The 19,423-nt window shown below is 40.8% G+C and overlaps 1 long non-coding RNA gene across 1 annotated transcript in view; it reads right to left on the bottom strand.

Moving 5' to 3' along the window:
• Window positions 1-19,423, bottom strand: part of LOC309353385 — a 307,936-nt gene that overhangs the window by 201,929 nt on the left and 86,584 nt on the right. Inside the window, exons 6-7 of the long non-coding RNA XR_014161767.1 lie at window positions 12,214-12,328; window positions 1,182-1,335 (exon numbers count right to left, since the gene is read on the bottom strand). This is a non-coding gene — a long non-coding RNA (uncharacterized lncRNA). The remainder of the gene's footprint in view (window positions 1-1,181; window positions 1,336-12,213; window positions 12,329-19,423) is intronic.

The raw sequence follows: 19,423 nt of genomic DNA, 5'->3' as shown, positions 1-19,423 counted from the left end.
TTCCCAGAATTCTTCAGCAGACACATGATTGTGTAAAATGGCCTTATAATGCAGATAGGTCCTGAGAGAAAAGTCGCCATGGTATGGGTCAAAGACTGTGTGTGCTTCTTATTTGCAGCAAAGGAGCTTCTGCATAGCACAAAGTAGTCCAAGTTAGTCCATTGATGATCTATCTGGAGCAATAATTTCATGGAGCAGATATTCATCAGATGTATATAAAAGAAATGAGAACTGAATGGCAGATCTGCAAATAGCCCTAGGCATCAGCCACACATTGGTCACAGCATGAAGAAAAATATGCAGGAAAAGTACAGTAAGATGGTGCACCTTCTCAAGGCCTCTTTTAGCTGAGTGAAAACAATAGCTGTTTGATGAACATTCGAGTGAAAATTCAATTGGTCCTAGACAGTCACCTCTCCTGCCACCTAGCATGTGGGCTGTTTCAAGTTCTTAATCACTACCCAATTGCACAGATTGAGATTAAACTAAAAAAAGAAAAGAAAAAAGGTTGCACCTTTCAGATTATCTGGTTTATTGTGGCAAGACAGCTGTGTGTTTTGCCTAGAGCCGTTCAACAATGTCATCTCAGTACCCCATTTATGGGCAGAGAAATTGGAGAAAAACATTTTAATGTACTTCTCCAAGAATCAGAGAAATTCTCCAAGTGTTTTTCAGGGGTAGTTGTCACAATTAGCAAAGGCGGTAAAATCCTTCCTTCCTTCCTTCCTTCCTTCCTTCCTTCCTTCCTTCCTTCCTTCCTTCCTTCCTTCCTTCCTTTTTCCCCCGCCCCAAGTAATTTTGTTTGGCTTTGCTGCTGCAATGCTGATGTTAAGTGGCAGTGGCAAAAACTATGCTAGCAGCCTGGCCACCAATTTGCATCCACAATTCCCCAGACCAAGTATTTCAGGGCATTGTTTAATAAAATGTCAGCAATCATACTTCTTCTTTTTTTAAAGTGTAGAATATTCAGAAAAAAATATGGCCTTCTTTTTCGAAGGGAGATGAGAAAAGGGAAAACCTCAGAAATCTTCTCAGAAAAAAAAGCCTTATAAGAAATTTCAGCTCAACACTAGCAAGAACATAAAAATAATGGGAATGCAAAATAAAAATGTGATCTCAATCGCTGGTATTGAAAGGAAATAAGCCTAGAGCACATAATGTGTAATGAAGAAGTAGCTTACCTGGCCTGATTTTTGAGATTCCTGCAAGTGACCTTTCATATATAATATGGAAGCACAGGACAATGCTAAATTTACACACAAGCCATCCATCCCATCCAAAGACATCTGGACTTGAAGGACTTGTCAGAATGAATATGAGATGAATCCTGTGTGTCTGTATATATAGAAAAAAGCATAGCACAGCAGTGACTGCACAGCACTTTCTGTATTCCTACTGTGTACAAGGCAAAGATTTTTCAGTTCATACATCATTTACAACTTGCTACAGGGATTCCACAAAGCCGGTACATACCCTTTACACAAAGAAAAGAAAAGAAAGATTCCGGAAAGAAAAGATTCTGAAAGTATGTCTGCTGAATAGGCAGTGAGTGTCAGGGGGTACCTAATGAAACGCAATGCTCTCCAAGAAACGAAATAAATAAGTAAACAATAGTGGCATTTTCACATGCTACTACATGTCCAGAAGATTTCTGCTGAAATTACTTGAAGAAAATATTATTCCCTCACCAATCAGTGGTATCATTAGCCAGAGGGAGGAAGAGACATTGAAGGATAGATACCTCGTTTCCCACACTCCATCTCCTGATAAATAAGATCCTGTGTGTACCATTTGACCCACACCATTCAAATTGTTATTGGGAAGACACATGTCTAGACATGCTGTAACAAACATTTGATGTCTCAGAATATGGCCAGAAAAGCAAAGTCCGCTTGAGGTAGGCGGGTGGGGGAGATGCCAAAGCAGCAAAAGGTTTCTTTCTACTTAATAGAAGTCAAAACATTTTGTGTTGCCATACAGAAATGTTTGTTTTAATGAATTCATCATTGTTATCCTTTAGCTTAAATATATATATTAAGGCCATAAAGCAAATTTCAAAAGTAAGGAAGTTAAACAAGAAAAACAACCAATTTAAGATAAAAATAAAACAAAATCAACCTCCGTGTATAACAACCTTTTTCATTATTACACTCGCATCCCATCTTCCTTCAAGGGGGCATACATGGTTCTCCACCTCCCCATTTTTTCTTCAAAACAACTTGTGAGGTAGGTCCTTAATTCACTGACAAATTACATCAGGATGAACAACATTTAAAAATCAAAAAGTGCCTTCTTCCACTGTGCTGTTAATTTTGTTAGCTGTTCTTGGCATCACTAGTGTTCCTTTTCTGTAAAATGGGACCAATGATGTATATGCAATTAGAGCTTCTATTTTATTTATTTACTTATGACATTTTTGGCCCTTAGGGTCTGAAAGTTTTTGTCTGAGGAGTTTCTGAGGAGAAGAGATTCAGAGAGAAAAGTAAGACTTGAGGGACTTCTGTGAGCAGAAGTCTTGAGCATGTCAGAACAGAAAATATCCCCCTCTAAGTTTCTTCCAAAGCTCCCAACTTCCCCTTAGCACAGAAAGCGACCACACATTGGGTAAGTTAAAAACGGTTTACTTACAAATTCATGTAGTTTTCCATACAATAGCAAAACTGGTAAATGTTTCTAAATTATTTGCACAGAAACACAAAGATGGCTTGCTAAAGCCACACAGTCTGGGCTTGGAGCAAGCAGCCGAGACATATTTACTAGTTGGTTACATGGTGGAAAAGAGCGAGAACAAAGAATTTGGGAACCCTCCCAATGTGACCTAGCTAAGCCAGGGAGAACAGTTTACTCTATGGTCTTAACTCCTTAATGGAGTAAATAGAGTTAAGCACATTAGTTATATGAGGCTGGTTTATCCCACACAAAGCAGGGTGCTTATGCAAAATTAGTAGGTTTCCCCCAAAAAATGGGACATTTTGAGAACTGGATCCAGCTATGCTCACCCACATGTTTCAGCTCATCCACTCAGAGAGGCTCTGGTGGACCACCATGCATGGCTGGAATGTTACATTTTGCTTAGTGGGTCACAAGTTGTATAGGTTTGAGTTCCTACACAGTGAACTGTTAGAAAAGGGGAAGAGGGCTTGTCAAACCTAAGTGTTTAAGAAAGAACTTGGGGAGGGGGCTTGGAGGTTCTTCAAAACCACAATGAGAGTTATAGATTCTTATTTGGAACATAAGCATGAGGAAAGAATTCTGTAGAAAGATTGTTATGCCTCAAAACTAACAATTGGTTGTGCTACTCCTGTTCTTAATAAAACACATGGATAACTGAAACTGATTTGGCATGCTTCCTGACTACCTATAGTATTTTTCTGGGCACCACTTCTTAAAGGCTTACTTCCCCCACCCCACCCGAACTTCAGGGAATTGCAATTTACTACAACGGGAGAGCTGGAGACTGTAGTCATAAGCAAGTTAATAAATACTACAGTCTGGGTTCAAATGCGTCATGTATAAAATGCCTTCGTTATTTGACAGGACTCCACAGGAATCTTTATATGGTGAACCTTAAACTGAAAACACAACTGTAACTTCATCTGGGCCTGTGTCTGTTTGCACTATAATCTTATGCCTGTTTCAGAATTATTTAACCATCATGGTTCTCAGTTGTCATGATCCTGAACCCTAGAATTATAATTCTGTATAGGAGGAGAGCTGGGGAAGTTGTGGCACTCCAGATATTGTTAAACTTGAATGCCTAACAGGTCCAGCCAGCCCAGGCCGATGGTCAAGGATGATGGAGCTGTAGTCCATCAACATTTGTGGGGCAAGAGGTTCATTATTTGTTTATCAATGAAACTGAATCACAGTTTTTACATGAGTTCTATGGAAGTAACATCAGCAACCTCTTTGGCTCTAGCTCAGGGACAATGGATCAGGCCAGTGGCAGCTGATCCATTATGGCAAATAGGGCGCTGTCCCATCAACTTCAATCCTGCCCTCAACCAGTACCACCCACCCTGTCTTTTTTTCTTACAACCAATTCAGGAGGTGGCACTGCCTGTTAGCTTCTTCCTCTGAAGTCTCAGTGTTGCCCTTATAGAACTCAAAGCATTGTTGTTGTTGTTTAGTCGTTTAGTTGTGTCCGACTCTTCGTGATCCCATGGACCAGAGCACGTCAGGCATTCCTGTCTTCCACTGCCTCCCGCAGTTTGGTCAAACTCATGCTGGTAGCTTCAAGAACACTATCCAACCATCTCGTCCTCTGTCGTCCCCTTCTCCTTGTGCCCTCCATATTTCCCAACATAGTGGAGATTAAATGAGGAGTGGAAGAAAAAGGAGGTATATAAATGCAATAAATAAATAAGATGGGGGAAAATCTAAAATTAGTTGACACTGTTTATCATTGGCTCTGGTTCCACCTCCTGTCTGGGCCCCTAACTTTCTGCTGCAACAGTCACAATGGGCACTAGCAGCTACTGGACCACACCAAGGCAAGACACCAAGGAATGTGATTCTGCTGCTGACACACTTCTTTTAAAATGTCCAGCTTTTACAAAGTGTGTTTGTAACCATTATCAATGTGGCCATAAGACAAGATGTGTTTTGAAGGGTTCAGGAATTACAAAGTAAACAATAAAAATCCTTTTCTGCAGTAACTATGGTTTCTTTTAGTATTATTATCTTAGACAATCTCTCAATTTTAAAGGAGTAGGTATTGCAAATAAAGGCTTGGAAATTCTAAATCTCCCTGAACAGTGCTGTTATACATTCATGTTTTTTTTAAAAAAAATATGGATTGTTCATATTTTAGGAGCTGTTCTGCCCTTAACAAGCAGAAAATTTGTTGTGGATGGAATTTGCCCATTTATTGTTTGGAGACAAAAGTGTTTGTATGAATAAACTTTAATCAATTCTGCCTTCACTTTCAGAAATATTTGTAGGCCAGGCATCAAAGAGTGACAGCAACTATGCTTTCAAATGAGAGAAAGCGAAACAGGGTAATGCGGGTAAGTTATTTTATAAAAATATAACAGGGTTTATTTCAATAGTTTCCTTTCGTGATCTACAATAAGAGCTACATAAGATATGTGTCATGCAAACTCTTTCATTACTCTTGGAAACTATGAAAGGAAATGCCTGAAATCAGTAATCTTCTGATGGAGAACCATTAGCACTCAAAACACTGTGCAGCCCATTGCATACTTGCCAATAAAAGCTTTGCTGCATCCAAACACTTTTTATTGTGTGGAAACCTTCCCTCATTACAAGAATGGATTTTAGCCATCCGGACTAATTACAGTGGTACCTCGGGCTACATACACTTCAGGTTACATACGCTTCAGGTTACAGACTCCGCTAACCCAGAAATAGTACCTCAGGTTAAGAACTTTGCTTCAGGATGAGAACAGAAACCGTGCTCCGGCGGCACGGCAGCAGCAGGAGGCCCCATTAGCTAAAGTGGTGCTTCAGGTTAAGAACAGTTTCAGGTTAAGAATGGACCTCTGGAACGAATTAAGTACTTAACCCAAGGTACTACTGTAGAAGGCTCTCTAATCTGAACTCTCATGTGAATTTAAACATTCTGGCACCTAGGTAAGAGGAGTCTACTAAAGGAGGAACATTTTGTAAAAAAAACCACACAAGTCGGATAACAATATTTAAATACGTGAGATGCAGAAAAAAGGCTGGGCAGGCAGTTGGGCAGGGCTGGTCCTTCTATGAGGTGATCCTCAGGCAATGGATAGTGAGAAATGAAAGATTGTGCACCTCTCCCACCAACTCACTGCCTATAGGCCTGGCCATCCCCCATCACAATTAACTGGTCACCCACCCACTGCCACTACTAGCCAGTGGCTGCCACTGCTGTCTGCCACTCTTTCCTTGCTTCTTCCACCTCCACGCCTACCTACCTACCCATCCAACCAACCACTTCCACAGACTGTCACTGTGCAGGGGCTCCTGGCCTTGCTCTGAGGAAGAGGTTCTTTCTCAGAGCAAGGCATTGTGGGTGAGGTTATCCGTCAAGTGCTTATGCCACCACTGATTTGCAGAGTGTTAAGATGCACAGCTTTAAAATAGAGTTTAGCATTTCCTGGCATTTTGAAGCTTAAAGAATTTTTAAATTATATATTTAAGCTGCATTTTTAAAGCTGTGGCAGCACAGGCACTCTTTGCCTCATTCAATGAGCTCTTCATCAGACTTGAGACCAGGAGTGAGTTTCATTAACATGTCTCTGCAGCTAGCTGAGCAAACGGAGAAGCGGAGAGCAGGCAAAGGAAGAGAAGAACATTGAGTAGGCAAGCAGGTTGAAAGGAGGCAACAGAGGGAAGGAGGGAGGAGGAAAAGGTGGGATGGAGGCAGCAGAGAAGGGATGGAGGTGGCTGGGTCAATCTCAGGTAGCAAATGTCTTATAGCGGCCCTGCAGTGGTTGGACCTTTGGACAACAAAGTAGTCCTGACTTTGCTGAAGGAGAAAAGGGAGAATGCAGAGAAAGTGAATGAATTATTTACAGGTGTCTTCACAGAGGAAGATACAGGGCAAATCTTTGTACTGGCACTAACTTTCTCAGGAAAAGAGAAACACACGCAAATGGTTGTGGCAAGGGACAAATCAAAAATGAATAAATCACCAGGTCCTGATGACACCCACCCAAGAGCTCAAGCACAAAACTGATGATTTAAAAAAATGCAACTCGACTGTAATATCAACTGCCATATCTGAGGACTGGAAAGGGGCGAATGTAACACCATTTTTTAATAAGGGATTCAAATAAGATTCCAGATATTATATAACAGTTAGCTTAACACATGTTCTAGGGAAACTAGTGGAAAATATTATTAATGGTAGAATTCTCCTTGTCACAATGCTGTATTAGACAAATTCCTGGAAGATGGAGATTATTAGTGGCCACTAGTCATCAGAGGCAATATGCATCTCAGTACAGATTGAGTGTTGCAACAATAGCAAGGCAAAGGATATTGCCCTCATATCCTGATTACAGCCTTCTTATAGGCATCTGGTTGACCACTATAAGAAGAGGATGCTGGACTAGATAGGTTTTTGGTCTGATCCAGTATGGCTGTTCTTAAGTACTTAACATCTGGAGGACAGGCTACCACCAATAGCTAGTGTCCTCTAATTGGCTTGATAGGTCACAAACAGTGAAAGCCTAAAAGGCAGTCCTTTCCATGTTTCACCTAAACTGAAGGCAAATTGTGACATTGATTACCTTCATGCAAATATTGTGCAGTCATCAGTCATCTCCAATATGGTGATCACTGATCAATAAGCTATCTGATCCTGCTTTAGCCATTGTGATCTCTTGCCAGGATGCCCAACACATAATGCTTACAGCATAAGGCTCCTGCAAGTCACTGATAAACCCAATTAGAGGTTTATTGTATGAGTGTACCCCCTTGTTGTTTAGTCCGCAAAACAGAAAACTGTAGCCAGGGTACATTTGTGGGAGTTCAATCTGGTGAGAGAACAGGGGGTAATTGTAAAACTTACATGTCTCACCTTTTGTGTTCTTGAGTAAAGAAGCAGCTCAAGGAAGATAAATGGGAGCTTTAGAGACAAGGTAACTGCATGGTATCAGGTCTGTGTGATTTTATGCTGCCATTTCCTCAACTTGTTGGTATCAGGTTTGCTAATGGTGATATTTAAGTATTCTCAATGAATTATTGAAAACTCTATGAAGATATAATATCCACTTAGAATCATACTGCAGGATATCCTCATCTAGGAGTTCCAAGTTTTAGTTACTAATAGAATCAGAAGATCCCTAAAACTGTACTATTTATTTTACATGCTTTGGTTCAGTACTACTATGATGTTTTAAAGTACCTATTTTAAACTTTTTTTTTTAATTGATGATTTCATTTTTTTGTAAACCACTTAGAGGTTTCCTTACAATGAAGCGGTATGTAAATTTCGTTGTGATTTCACTCTTACTGTCTAGGGTTTTGCAGTACGAGTTGGGAACTTTTGGTCCTCCAGATGTTGAACTACCAATCCCTTCAGCTCCAGCAAGCATGGCCAACAGCCTGGGAAGAGGGGAGTTGTAGTTCAGAAACATCTGGAGGGTCAAAGGTTCCCATATCTGCTTTATGGTGGGTCTCATGCAGTGATCTTTCCCATCACCTGCTCCCTGATGCTTTTAACTGCAGGTGCCAGGTATTGAAAGTGGGACTTTCTGCATGTGAAGCATGCGCTCTGCCACTGAGCTATAGTACTTATCCAGAATATCATTGTCCTGGAAAGCAAACCTAGACATTTACTGCATTACCTGCAACTATTTTATTGATATTAACTCACTACTACTACTACTACTACTACTACTAGTGTTGTTGTTTTTATATAGCAGTTTAAATTTGGAAAGTGCATTTTGATCTTTATCTAATTCATCACCATGTGAGAAGGCTCTGTATTATTAACTACAAGCTGGGACTCATGAAAATTTCATGGGTGAACAGGGAAATCTGGGAATTGACTTCAGAGGATTTGTGTCTAAACTTCCCTCAAGCTATGCAGTGTGTCACTGATGCCCTCGGAGATACCAGGCTACCAGAGTCCTTCCGCAACAAACACACAAAGGTGGGGGGAGATGGGCAAAGTTGAAGGCACCACATGTTTTACAACCATTCAGAATTAAATGAAACTGGTGCAGCTGCAATATGGCACCCTGGAACTGGCAAGCTTTTGCATTCATCTGTGCATGAAAGAGGCCAGGAATATTATTTATAGAATCAGAGCTGGAAGGTGTCTCCAAGGTCAACTAGTCCAAACTACTGCTGATGCTTGAAACCCACCAACAAAGCCACCCAGTCACTGCTAAAAACCTCTAGGGAAGAATTCAATATAGCACTAAAGTCCCTTAGCAGTGTACTAGATGTGAAGGAAATCAGCCCTGAGAGCTCACTGGAAGGACAGATCCTGAAGCTGAGGCTCCAATACTTTGGCCACCTCATGAGAAGAGGTGGAAAAGACCCTGATGTTTGGAAAGATGGAGGGCACAAGGAGAAGGGGACGACAGAGGACGAGATGGTTGGACAGTGTTGTCGAAGCTACCAGCATGAGTTTGACCAAACTGCGGGAGGCAGTGGAAGACATGGGTGCCTGGCATGCTCTGGTCCATGGGGTCATGAAGAGTCGGACACGACTAAATGACTAAACAACAACAGATGTGCTAGCAGAATGGCTTGCACGAAAAATGGCTGCTTTCCATATGAACATACCTAGACCCTGAGATCATCCTCTGAGGTCCTTCTTTGTGGGCTTCATCCAGAGGGTAGCAACATTAGAACAGGCTTTTTCTGCAATGGCTCCGTTTGTGGAATGCTCTCCCCAGGAAGGTTCGGCTGATCCCTTCACTATACCCCTTTAGGCACCTGGCAAAAATGTTTGTCTTCAACTAAGTCTTTGGCTGATTAACATCTGATGCCCTTTTAAATGTGTTGTGTGAGGGAGGATTTTTGGTCTGTTTTTTTTCTTATTTTTATTAGGTATTTTGTGTTTTTATATTGTAATTTTATGTTGTGAACTGCCTTGAGATCTACGGATGTAGGGCAGAATACAAATTTAATAAATCAATAAAATAAAAATGTGTGTGTGTGTGTACACACACACTTACACACAAAAATGAATGGAGAATATTTTTCTCTGTATTTCAGTCAGTTTGTATAATTGGATATGGGCAGCATGTAATTAATTTGCAACATTTGCATACTGTCAGTACAAAAGGATATAGTTCCCTTATTTGAATTTGCTAGCAAAATATAGGATTGGCTTTAGAAGTGCAAAACTCGTGGGGGAAAATAATCTGTTAATATTTCCGTAAATCATTTTCATGTCTTTCTTATATAATTATAAGGGGAAAGAAACGGGGGGGGGCGCTATTCATTCCTTTAATGGAAAGGAGCCAGTCTCAAAAGCTGAATGAGCTTTTATTACTATTGTTCAGCAAAAGACAACAGATGCTGCAACTATCTTTTTTCATGCCAGACTCACAATTTAGATCCGGCAAGGGACTTCTATTGAAATTCTGGAGAGACCTCTGTTCTCAGCAGTGCTGCTGTGCTAAGATTAATATTGGAGTCCATTGGCAGGACAATTCACATTGATGCACTTGATGTGCTTTTCAAAAGCATTCGTTTTAATAAAGAAATACTTATTTTACATAGCTGAGTTAGCAAGTGGTAATTAAAGGTAATCATTCTATTCATTTAGGGTTCCCCCTCCTCCTTATTCCTCACAACTGAATAATAGGACTGTTGTAAGGCAGAACATTGCCACTGCCCAACATTCTTTAGATAAAGCAATGAAGATTTAAGAAAATTCTGTGATGAAAACAAAGTTGCACTAATTCCAATCTTTCCTTTGCAGCTGTGGTCCAAATTACAGAAGTTTTCCACATACTTAAGATTGAGTCTAATTCAGAGTGGGAAAGTTTACCAGTGGCATCTGAAAAATGTGTGATTTTTCTTTCAACATGGTGATTTGTATGACTATAATTATGATGACTGTGGTCTTTGGGCAAAATACTACCTTTATTGTTACCTGCACGTACTTGCTTGCTCTGTGCACACTCTAGCAGGGCCTTTTTGTTGACCAGAAATGCAGAACTGAGGAGCCTTCAACAATATTCAGAGTAGTGTTTTCTACAAAATGGGCTCTAGAAATTTTCCACCCAATTTCTGGGCAGAGTAACTGGAGGAACAATTTCACTGAATTTCTTCAAGAGTGAGGGGCAGAGAAATTCTCCAAGTTTGGAGAGGATGGACTCACCATTAGCAGCTGAACTCATTTTCCCTTCTGCCCCGCCCCCCGTGTTTCAGCAGCAACAGTAACTCTGTGTTGGCAGTCTAGCCCACCATTTTGAATGCCCCAGACCCAACATCATTCCAGGGCACTTGGGAGGCAAGGTAGAGAGAATGGCAGATGACACCAAAAAATGTGGAGTCATTCCCTCTTTCTGAGGAACTCTGGGAATTGTAACTCTGTGAAGAGAATGGAGTCTCCAAACACCTAAAGGGTGTTATCAGCATCCTTAACAAGCTAAATTTGCCAGGATTCTTTTGGAGAAGCCAAGACTGCTTAAAGTGGTACGATACTGATTTAAATGTATAGTGCAGATGGGGCCTAAGTAAGTGCATGGAAGTGGATAGAGTCATGCACTAGAGCAGGCATAGGCAAACTCGGCCCTCCAGCTGTTTTTGGACTACAACTCCCATCATCCCTAGCTAACAGGACCAGTGGTCAGGGATGATTGGAACTGTAGTCTCAAAACAACTGGGGGGGGGGGCGAGTTTGCCTATGCCTGCACTAGAGCAGAGGTGGGGGAACCTATTGCTCTCCAGATGTTGCTGTACTCCAACTCTAAGCATGACCTGACTACTGGCCCAGCTCGATGGTACTTGATGTGAACTGGAGTCCAACAGCATCTGCTTTAGGGGATACTTTCCCTGACATTTAGAGTCATATTTGAAATATGGTGTGGGTGTGAGACCTGTCTAAATATACCCAGTTGGGCATCGGTGTTCGAAAATGTATTCACACAAGCTGTGAAAAAAGAACTGTTCAGACACGCCAGAGGAAACTCCCCAGTGCTGTTAACAGTTCTATAGAATAAATTCAAGTTGCTACGTTGGAGGAAGCTTATGAAGCCTTTCAAGATGAGCCCGTCTTTTGCATCAACTCGCCAGTCAGTTCCTTTCATTATCATTCAAACCCAGAAGGATCATTAGCTGAACACTTACTGGTTCACCTTCACCCTATAAGATACCACTGAATGCTATAAAGAAACAGATAGGGAACAGCTTCTTGAAACTATATCCTTTATTGTCTTTAAGTCAAGGAAGACTCTTGAAAAGAAAAGATTTTTCTGGGATTATCTTGGGAAGCTATATTTTAAAAAGAAGAAGAAGCACACCTTACAGTCTCAGACATGTCGAGCGAGTCTCCAGCTAAGCTATTTTTCATTACATATTAGCAGAGCAATGAAATATGTTCAAGGGAGATCACTCGCATTTCTTATCCATCTAAAAGAAGGTGTCACTTAAGTAAAAAAAAAAAGATTCTGGAAAGTGTGTAGGGCTTATTCCTTCCTGCATTATGTTAGTAAAAATGAATATTCAAGTCAGATTTTATTTTCAAAAATTAACAAAAAAAATTGATGGAGTAAACATTTGATCACACTAACCAAAACTTACCATCTGAAGCTATACAGTCTGGAAACAGGTCTGCCATTTCTTTTATTGTTTGTGAGAGCTATGCTGTTGTCTTTTATCTTCCATAACTAGGAGCTAATTTTCCTTTGTGTTCCTCCTGAAAAGAAAAAAAGATATTTATTTTGCTAGAATTGACCTAGAATAATGTAGGTGAAAGTGGGGGACGGAATCCTGCCCAGTACAGAATATTGCAGAAGGGAGAATTCTGTCATAAGTAAATTCAATCCCTACAGCTATAGCAGAAAGAAGGGATACACAATGTGTTGCCCTCCAGATGCTTTTTTTACTACAACTCCCATCATCCCTGGCCATCAGTCATGCTTGCTGGGGCTGATGGAAGCTGGATTCCAGCAACATCTGGAGGGTGCCCTGTTGGCTACATTTTCCCCAAAACAACTCCAATCAATGTAACCCTTTATAATTATAATAAAAAAATCATACTTATGATTTGCCAAAGAAGTTGGAAGAATCCCACACCAGTTTCAAATAAATACAGTTCTATTGTTCAGATCTAGCTTCTGACAGATAATAGCTCCTTTCCCCAACCTCAAAGTAGGAAGGGCAAAGTATTCAACCCTCTACTTTGTGCAAATTAGAATAGTTTCAATGAATTTATGAAGATAACTAAACTGCATCAACTAAAGATAACACCCAACCACTTTGACTATAATTGCCCCTTCCCCTTTTTTAAAAAAAGGTACCATAGAAAGAATTCTACAAAAAACCTCATGATTCTCTGTGAACCTTTTAATTGATGATTACAGCTACTGTTTAGGTTTCAGCCTAATGTGACCATGGACTAGTGGGCTCTACCAGATGGAAAGTAAACCCAACTGTTAAAAGATCTGTACCAGGTGACAAATTACCTTATGGAGAAAGAGCTTTTGTGTTCAATAATTCACCATTGTGCCATATAGGAAATGTGGAAAATATTTCATTTTTTCAGGTGCCTGCCCTGTTCAGTCTATTATTCACAGTGGATATTACAATCCATTCTTAGCGATTTGAGCTCATCTTATGGAATGTGATTTCATTAAACCATTTACTAGCAGAGATGGACTAATATCTCCATGACTTCAGAATCTCCTTCCTTCCTTCCTTCCTTCCTTCCTTCCTTCCTTCCTTCCTTCCTTTTATTTCCCTTCTCCAAAAACCCATGTGCAATGTTTTACTGATCTTTCATAACCAATAACATAGAAACACTACACATAACACCCCCTTACGAAAATAATAATAATAAAAATAATTATTGCAAATGCCTTCCCAATGGGACTTAACTCCAGGATACAGGGTAGCAGACTAAAACTATCCAAACCATTGCACATACATGGGAATGCTATTAATGTATACTTAATACATCAGGAGCAGAGCAAATTAGGATTTTGAAATTATATATATATATATATATATATATATATATATATATATATATATATATACTGAAGGTCAGATTAGAACTGACATGGCATTAAGAGGCAAAAAAGATGGGTGAATAATCATTTGCCCTGACAACTCTCATCTTCCAACCCTTCAATTAAATGAATAGGAGCACTACCTTAAGCAAGTTTACACAGAAGCAAATCCCACTAAATTAAAAACAATTTACTCTCCTGTAGGTGTGCATTGGATTGTAGCCTGTGCAATCTTATACATGTCTACTCATAAGAAAGTCCCATTGACTTGAATGGGGCTTATTCCGGGGAAACGGGTATCCGATTGCAACCTAAGAGTCATCTCAATGCATTTACTTTGTGTTTAATTGAATAAGCTTATGATCATAAGCATAAATCACATGCTAAGGCAGCTCAGCCATTTCAGAAATTCCTTGTGTGAGTTCACAGCATATTCAGTAGTAAAAAGTGCTCTCCGCACCCCTGCCAGTACATCTTTGTGATCCCTGGTGGTCTGCACTACAAGAGTTCACCTGACCCGGTTTAGCCAACGACAGTACATATGATCACAGTTGGAGATGGTATGAAAAGGGTATGGAACAAGCTGTGAGTGGTGCTCCTCAATTAGAGTGCCTTGAAGGTCAAACACTTCAAAAAAAAAATATGTTCCCCTTGTGTCTACAAAAGAGTAGGGCATGCACTCTAGATCTATTATCACCAAGAAGCCAGGGCTGGTTTTTTTTTTCTAAATAAAAAAGCCTATCACAATCCAATGAACTACGCTGTTGCATACATTGTTTTGTGTGCTGCTGAAGGAATTTTGTATGCTCTGTTGCATGCATGGAGAATATCTATCCTGCAAGAGCTTTGTGCGCTAGAGATGGTTGCCATAACTACTACCATAGAAAGATGCATTGACAAATTCAGCCCTACAGTGTCTGTGGCTGGCACATTACCTTGTTGAATTATTCAATTAAATGTGATAATGAGAGCTCATTGACATCATTAAATACGCAGGTGAATAAAGAATTCACTTTGAAGTACACTATTATCTGAAGCCAATTGTGAGTGAACAAGCAATACTTCTCACTACAGGGTACAGGTTTCGGAGAAGGAAACTGCCTATGCCTACAAAAAAAGAGGGAGGAGTGCTTATGAGATTGCATTTGCTGCCATCAATTAAGAATATATCAGGTTTTAATTAGATTCTCGCTGTATACTAAGCTTTCGTTATTGTCCATTTTGAAGAAATAGGAGAAACAACAGGAAATATTCTTGACAAGGTGCAAAAGCAAATCACATCTGCTATCAACTACTTGATTGCTATGTCTGGAAATATTCTATGGCAGCCTTCACCAACCTGGCGCCCTCCAGATGTTTTGGACTACAACTCCCGTTATCCCTGATAATTAACCATGGCGGGCAGGGCTGATAGGAACTGTAGTCCAAAACATTTGTACTCCCAGTTGGTGAAGACTGTTCTGTCCTGGCAAAGAGAACCTGGCACAGTTTGCCCTTGGGCTCTGAATGTTGTTTCACCCTTCTACATCCATGAGCAATATTGCTTCAGACCTTGTGCTCACTCTCAGGTATAGACAGAGATTTGGTAGAGAAGTTAATCATGTCAATGCAGACAATACTGAACTAGATGGACTGATGGTCTGATTATTATCAGGCAGCTTCTGGTGCTCCTGCTACCTGGTCTTTTTAACTGGAGGTGTCAGTGTGACTGAACCTGGGATCACTGGCTCTATCTTCAGGGGACCCAGGCATCCACAATTATTTTGCTGTGGGTGCCCAGCCTCTGCCCCTGCCGCAGAATTGATTTGCATCATAGGGCAATCCTAAAACCCAGTTATCAACCCTGAAGGAATCATCACCCAGCAGACAGGCTGGGTGATTCAGGACATGCACCCAATGTCTATGCCAAAACCTACTGATATCTGTAATCAACAAAGTTGTGGCCGTTAGATCCCATGCTATTTGTTTTGTCATTATTTCTCATTGACACACCCCGTCTCGCAATGGCCTGGGCTCACTGCACCTGGTCCTGCGAAAATTCACATCAAAATGCTGATTAAATTTCACCAATACTTTTTTTAAAAAAAAACTAATAAGGAAACGTGGATAACTTAAGAGAGGAAAAATGAGATAAGCTGATGGAATCACCTATCCCTAACTTCAACACAGGCCACAGAACCACAGAGCAGCAGGATAGCTTAGAGCATGCATGGCCAAGCTTGGCCCTCCAGATGGTTTTGAGACTACAACTCCCATCATCCCTAGCTAACAGGACCAGTGGTCAGGGGTGATAGGAATTGTAGTCCCAAAACATCTGGAGGGCCAAGCTTGGCCATGCCTGGCTTAGAGGGCACAGGTCAGGCTGTGTGGCATGCAGAACTCTGTCCTTCAATATACTACTGCCTCTGTCTGCCTCACTCCCAGTACCTAACATCTGAGGCAGCTGCCTCAACTCTGTCTAATGGTAGGGCTAGACAGTGCTGGAAAATAGATATATTGGCCTCGTTTGTACATGATAAACTATAATAAATAATAATAATATTTTTTTATTTATACCCCGCCCTTCCCGGTTCAGAAAACCGGGCTCAGGGCAGCTAACAACAAATTTAAAACACTTAATTGTAGAAGCAGCATAAAATACAGTATAAAAATCCATCTAATAAGCGTTAGATAATCATCAGGGCTAGCTGGCTGAATTAGTCCTACATGTCAACAGACAGGTTGCTTTCTCTGGGAAGAGATGATTTGCCTCCTAGGGAAGAGCAGTCTTTTATTGGAGAAAGCAAAGCCTCTCTGCTGCTTACTGTAAAGCTAGGTGAACTGGCTACTGAACAGGAGGGGGACTTAAGATATATGCACGGTGACTATAACCTGTGAATCAGCTCCAAATTCAGAGATGCAAATCAAATGCATGAGCTAATTTGGAACTGAAATAGGGAAGTGTTTGACTCAGTACAGAGTCTGGGCTATGCCATGCTTCAATAAAATGTGGACATAAGCATCAATGTGCAGTAATTTATTTCTCCTTGAGAATCAAGTATGATGTTTGGAATCCTGAATGAGTCACAGTTACTATCCACTTAGTTCTCCTCCAGGATTTTCACAGCTGTACAGCACCCCATGTACAGTGCTGAGCCTTGAGATTCAAACTATTTATATGTGTTTGTAGCTGGGGGGGGGGATAGTGCCATCTGTCGCTAATGTGACATTCTGAGTCCAAGGAGAGTAAAATTCAAGGTGTGAAATTTTAAGTTAGTGGAGAAGACTGTGTTGAAATTTCTATTTCAATGGATGGGTAGATAAATTAGGTTTAGTTTAAACTGGTTCTATTGAAACTGTTGCTGAAATAACCTACTTCCTCACTCACTATGCACCAGGGTAGAGTATGCAATAATATGGAAACTATTGGGATGTCCCACTGTGCATACAGAAGGTTATAAGATAAAAGAGGCAAGAATTAACTAGAGTTCACATTCAATCTTCATCGGCACTTGCATTCTCAGACAGATGTTTTTATGCAGCTCATGAGACATAGATACAGATGTAAACACTTAGATGTAGTATGTAACGTTTTTCTTTGTCATATATTATAGAAAAAACACTCATGATATTGGCTAGAGAGCTCCCAATGTACAGGAAGGAGCTGCTGTATTCTGAATTACTCTGCAAAAATATCTTAATGCTTTCCATAATATCTGTACTAAAGAAGCACTGCAGATGGTGCCTTGCCCCACTCTGTGGCTTAGGAACTCCAAGGGACCTTGCTGGATGGTCCATTGAAGCTAGATATAAAAGTTTTCTGGAAGGGATTGCTAGGCACTAGTTCCACAGGCTTTGGGGTTACTATGAGATGTAAAGATGCTGAATGTTGTTAACTGGTCTTTTGGTAAGACTGGTGCTCACTTTTTGATCTATTTTAAAGGAGCTGTTAACGCTATACTGCAGCAATTTATGTCTTCTATTACCCACACCTCCCTCAGATGGGGCATATAGAGAAGGACCATAGATGCAGAATGCAGGGTCTGGGTGGGTTCATGTGGGGAGAGAAGGTCATTGAGGTCTTGATGTTCTGAGCTGCCTAAGGCTTTATAGGCAGAAAGCAGCACTTTGAATTGGATCCAGAAACTAACTGATAGCCAAGCCAGTTGTGCCAGAATTGGTGTTATGTGCTTAGGCTAAGTCTAGCCTAAGACCATCTTGCCCTATGTGAGCAAACAGTTTTCAAAGGCAGCCCCATGTGTAATACACTGCCATAATCTAACCTAGAGGTTACCAGAGTACAGACAACAGAAATTAGGCTATTCCTGTCCAGGCAGCATCTTATCTGGGCCCCCAGTCAAAGCTTATGGAAGGCATTTTGCACTAATGAAGTAACAAGATCCTCAATTGAAAGTAAACGGACCCAGAAGTAAGTGGACCCCCTACAAAGCTATGCACTTGTTGCTTCAGGCGGAGCGCAAGCCCATCCAGAACAGGTCACATCCCAGTTTATCGGTTCTCATCCAGTCCATTATTGAGGCCAGACATTGGTCTAGTTCAGGGTTTCCCAAACTTGGGTCTCTAGCTGTTTTTGGACTACAGTTCCCATCATCCCTGACCACTGGTCCTGCTAGTTAGGTATGATGGGAGTTGTAGTCCAACGACAGCTGGAGACCTAAGTTTGGGAAACACTGGTCTAGTTAGAACATCCACTGCCACACCTGCAGATGTGAAAGAAAACCAGAGCTGTGTATCATCAGTATATTGCTGACAGCACACTTCAAAATACTGAATGACCTCACTCAGTGGTCTCATGGAGAGAAAATTGAACCCTGTGGCACCCCACACCAAAGTTTCCACAGAGTCAAACATAACCTTCTGAACATGGTCCTGTAGAACTGGAATTATCGCAAAGCAGTGGCATCTACTCAGACAGCTGCTCCAGAAGAATACCATGGTTGATGGTTTTGAAAGCCACTGAAATATCAAGGGGGGTGACACAAGGACACAATGCCAGCGGTCTCTTCTGACAAAGGTCATCATACAGGGTAGCAAAGGCACTTTCCATACCAAAATTGTACCTAAGCCGATCTAGAAAATTGGTTTCATCCAAGAGAGTCTGTCCCCATGCCTTTAATTTTAAAGATTGCCATGGCCTTGATGGTAAGACAACATTTAATAGAGTATGAAAGTGAATATATAGTATAATTGCTCATTTCTTCAAGGTGCCACAGGATTTTTGTGTGCACAATTCTCTGTTGTCCATATTGTAACTTTTGATGGTTAAATTGAATCACAACTGCTCCATTTGAGAAATACTGTGCAAAGCATTACATTTTGTTATTTGAAATTTCATATGTACTCCTGGACTTTGACAAATCAAAGAGCTGAAGTTTATGCTGTGAGAGAATCACAGAATTGTGCATTGGAAGGAACTGTGAGGGTCATCTAGTTCAACCCCCAGAAATCCTTTGCCCAAAGACATACACACACACACCTAGACACAATTGTTACAATACTGAGTGAGCAACATTTCACTGAGGTTAATCTAAAATGCATCTTGTGGTATTTTCACAACTGTGCTAAAGTCACCAATTCCATATAACTGCCCATTAAACATGCCTAACTGTGCACCTGAAGCTTAGAATTTACATTATGGATTTTGTTCTTAGAGGCAGCTGAAATCAGGGATATAATTTGCCAACAAATTGCAAACAGAGGGGCAGGGGCGGGGGCAGAGATCAAAGTGTTTTGTTTGTCTTTTAATTGTACCTCCACTCAGCGTTTCCAAACTGAGCCAG

The sequence above is a fragment of the Podarcis melisellensis genome (assembly GCF_964234715.1).
Source record: "Podarcis melisellensis genome assembly, chromosome: 12".
NCBI lineage: Eukaryota > Metazoa > Chordata > Lepidosauria > Squamata > Lacertidae > Podarcis > Podarcis melisellensis.
The sequence above is the reverse complement of the archived record's forward strand: the minus strand, read 5'-3'. Positions and strand labels throughout refer to the sequence as shown.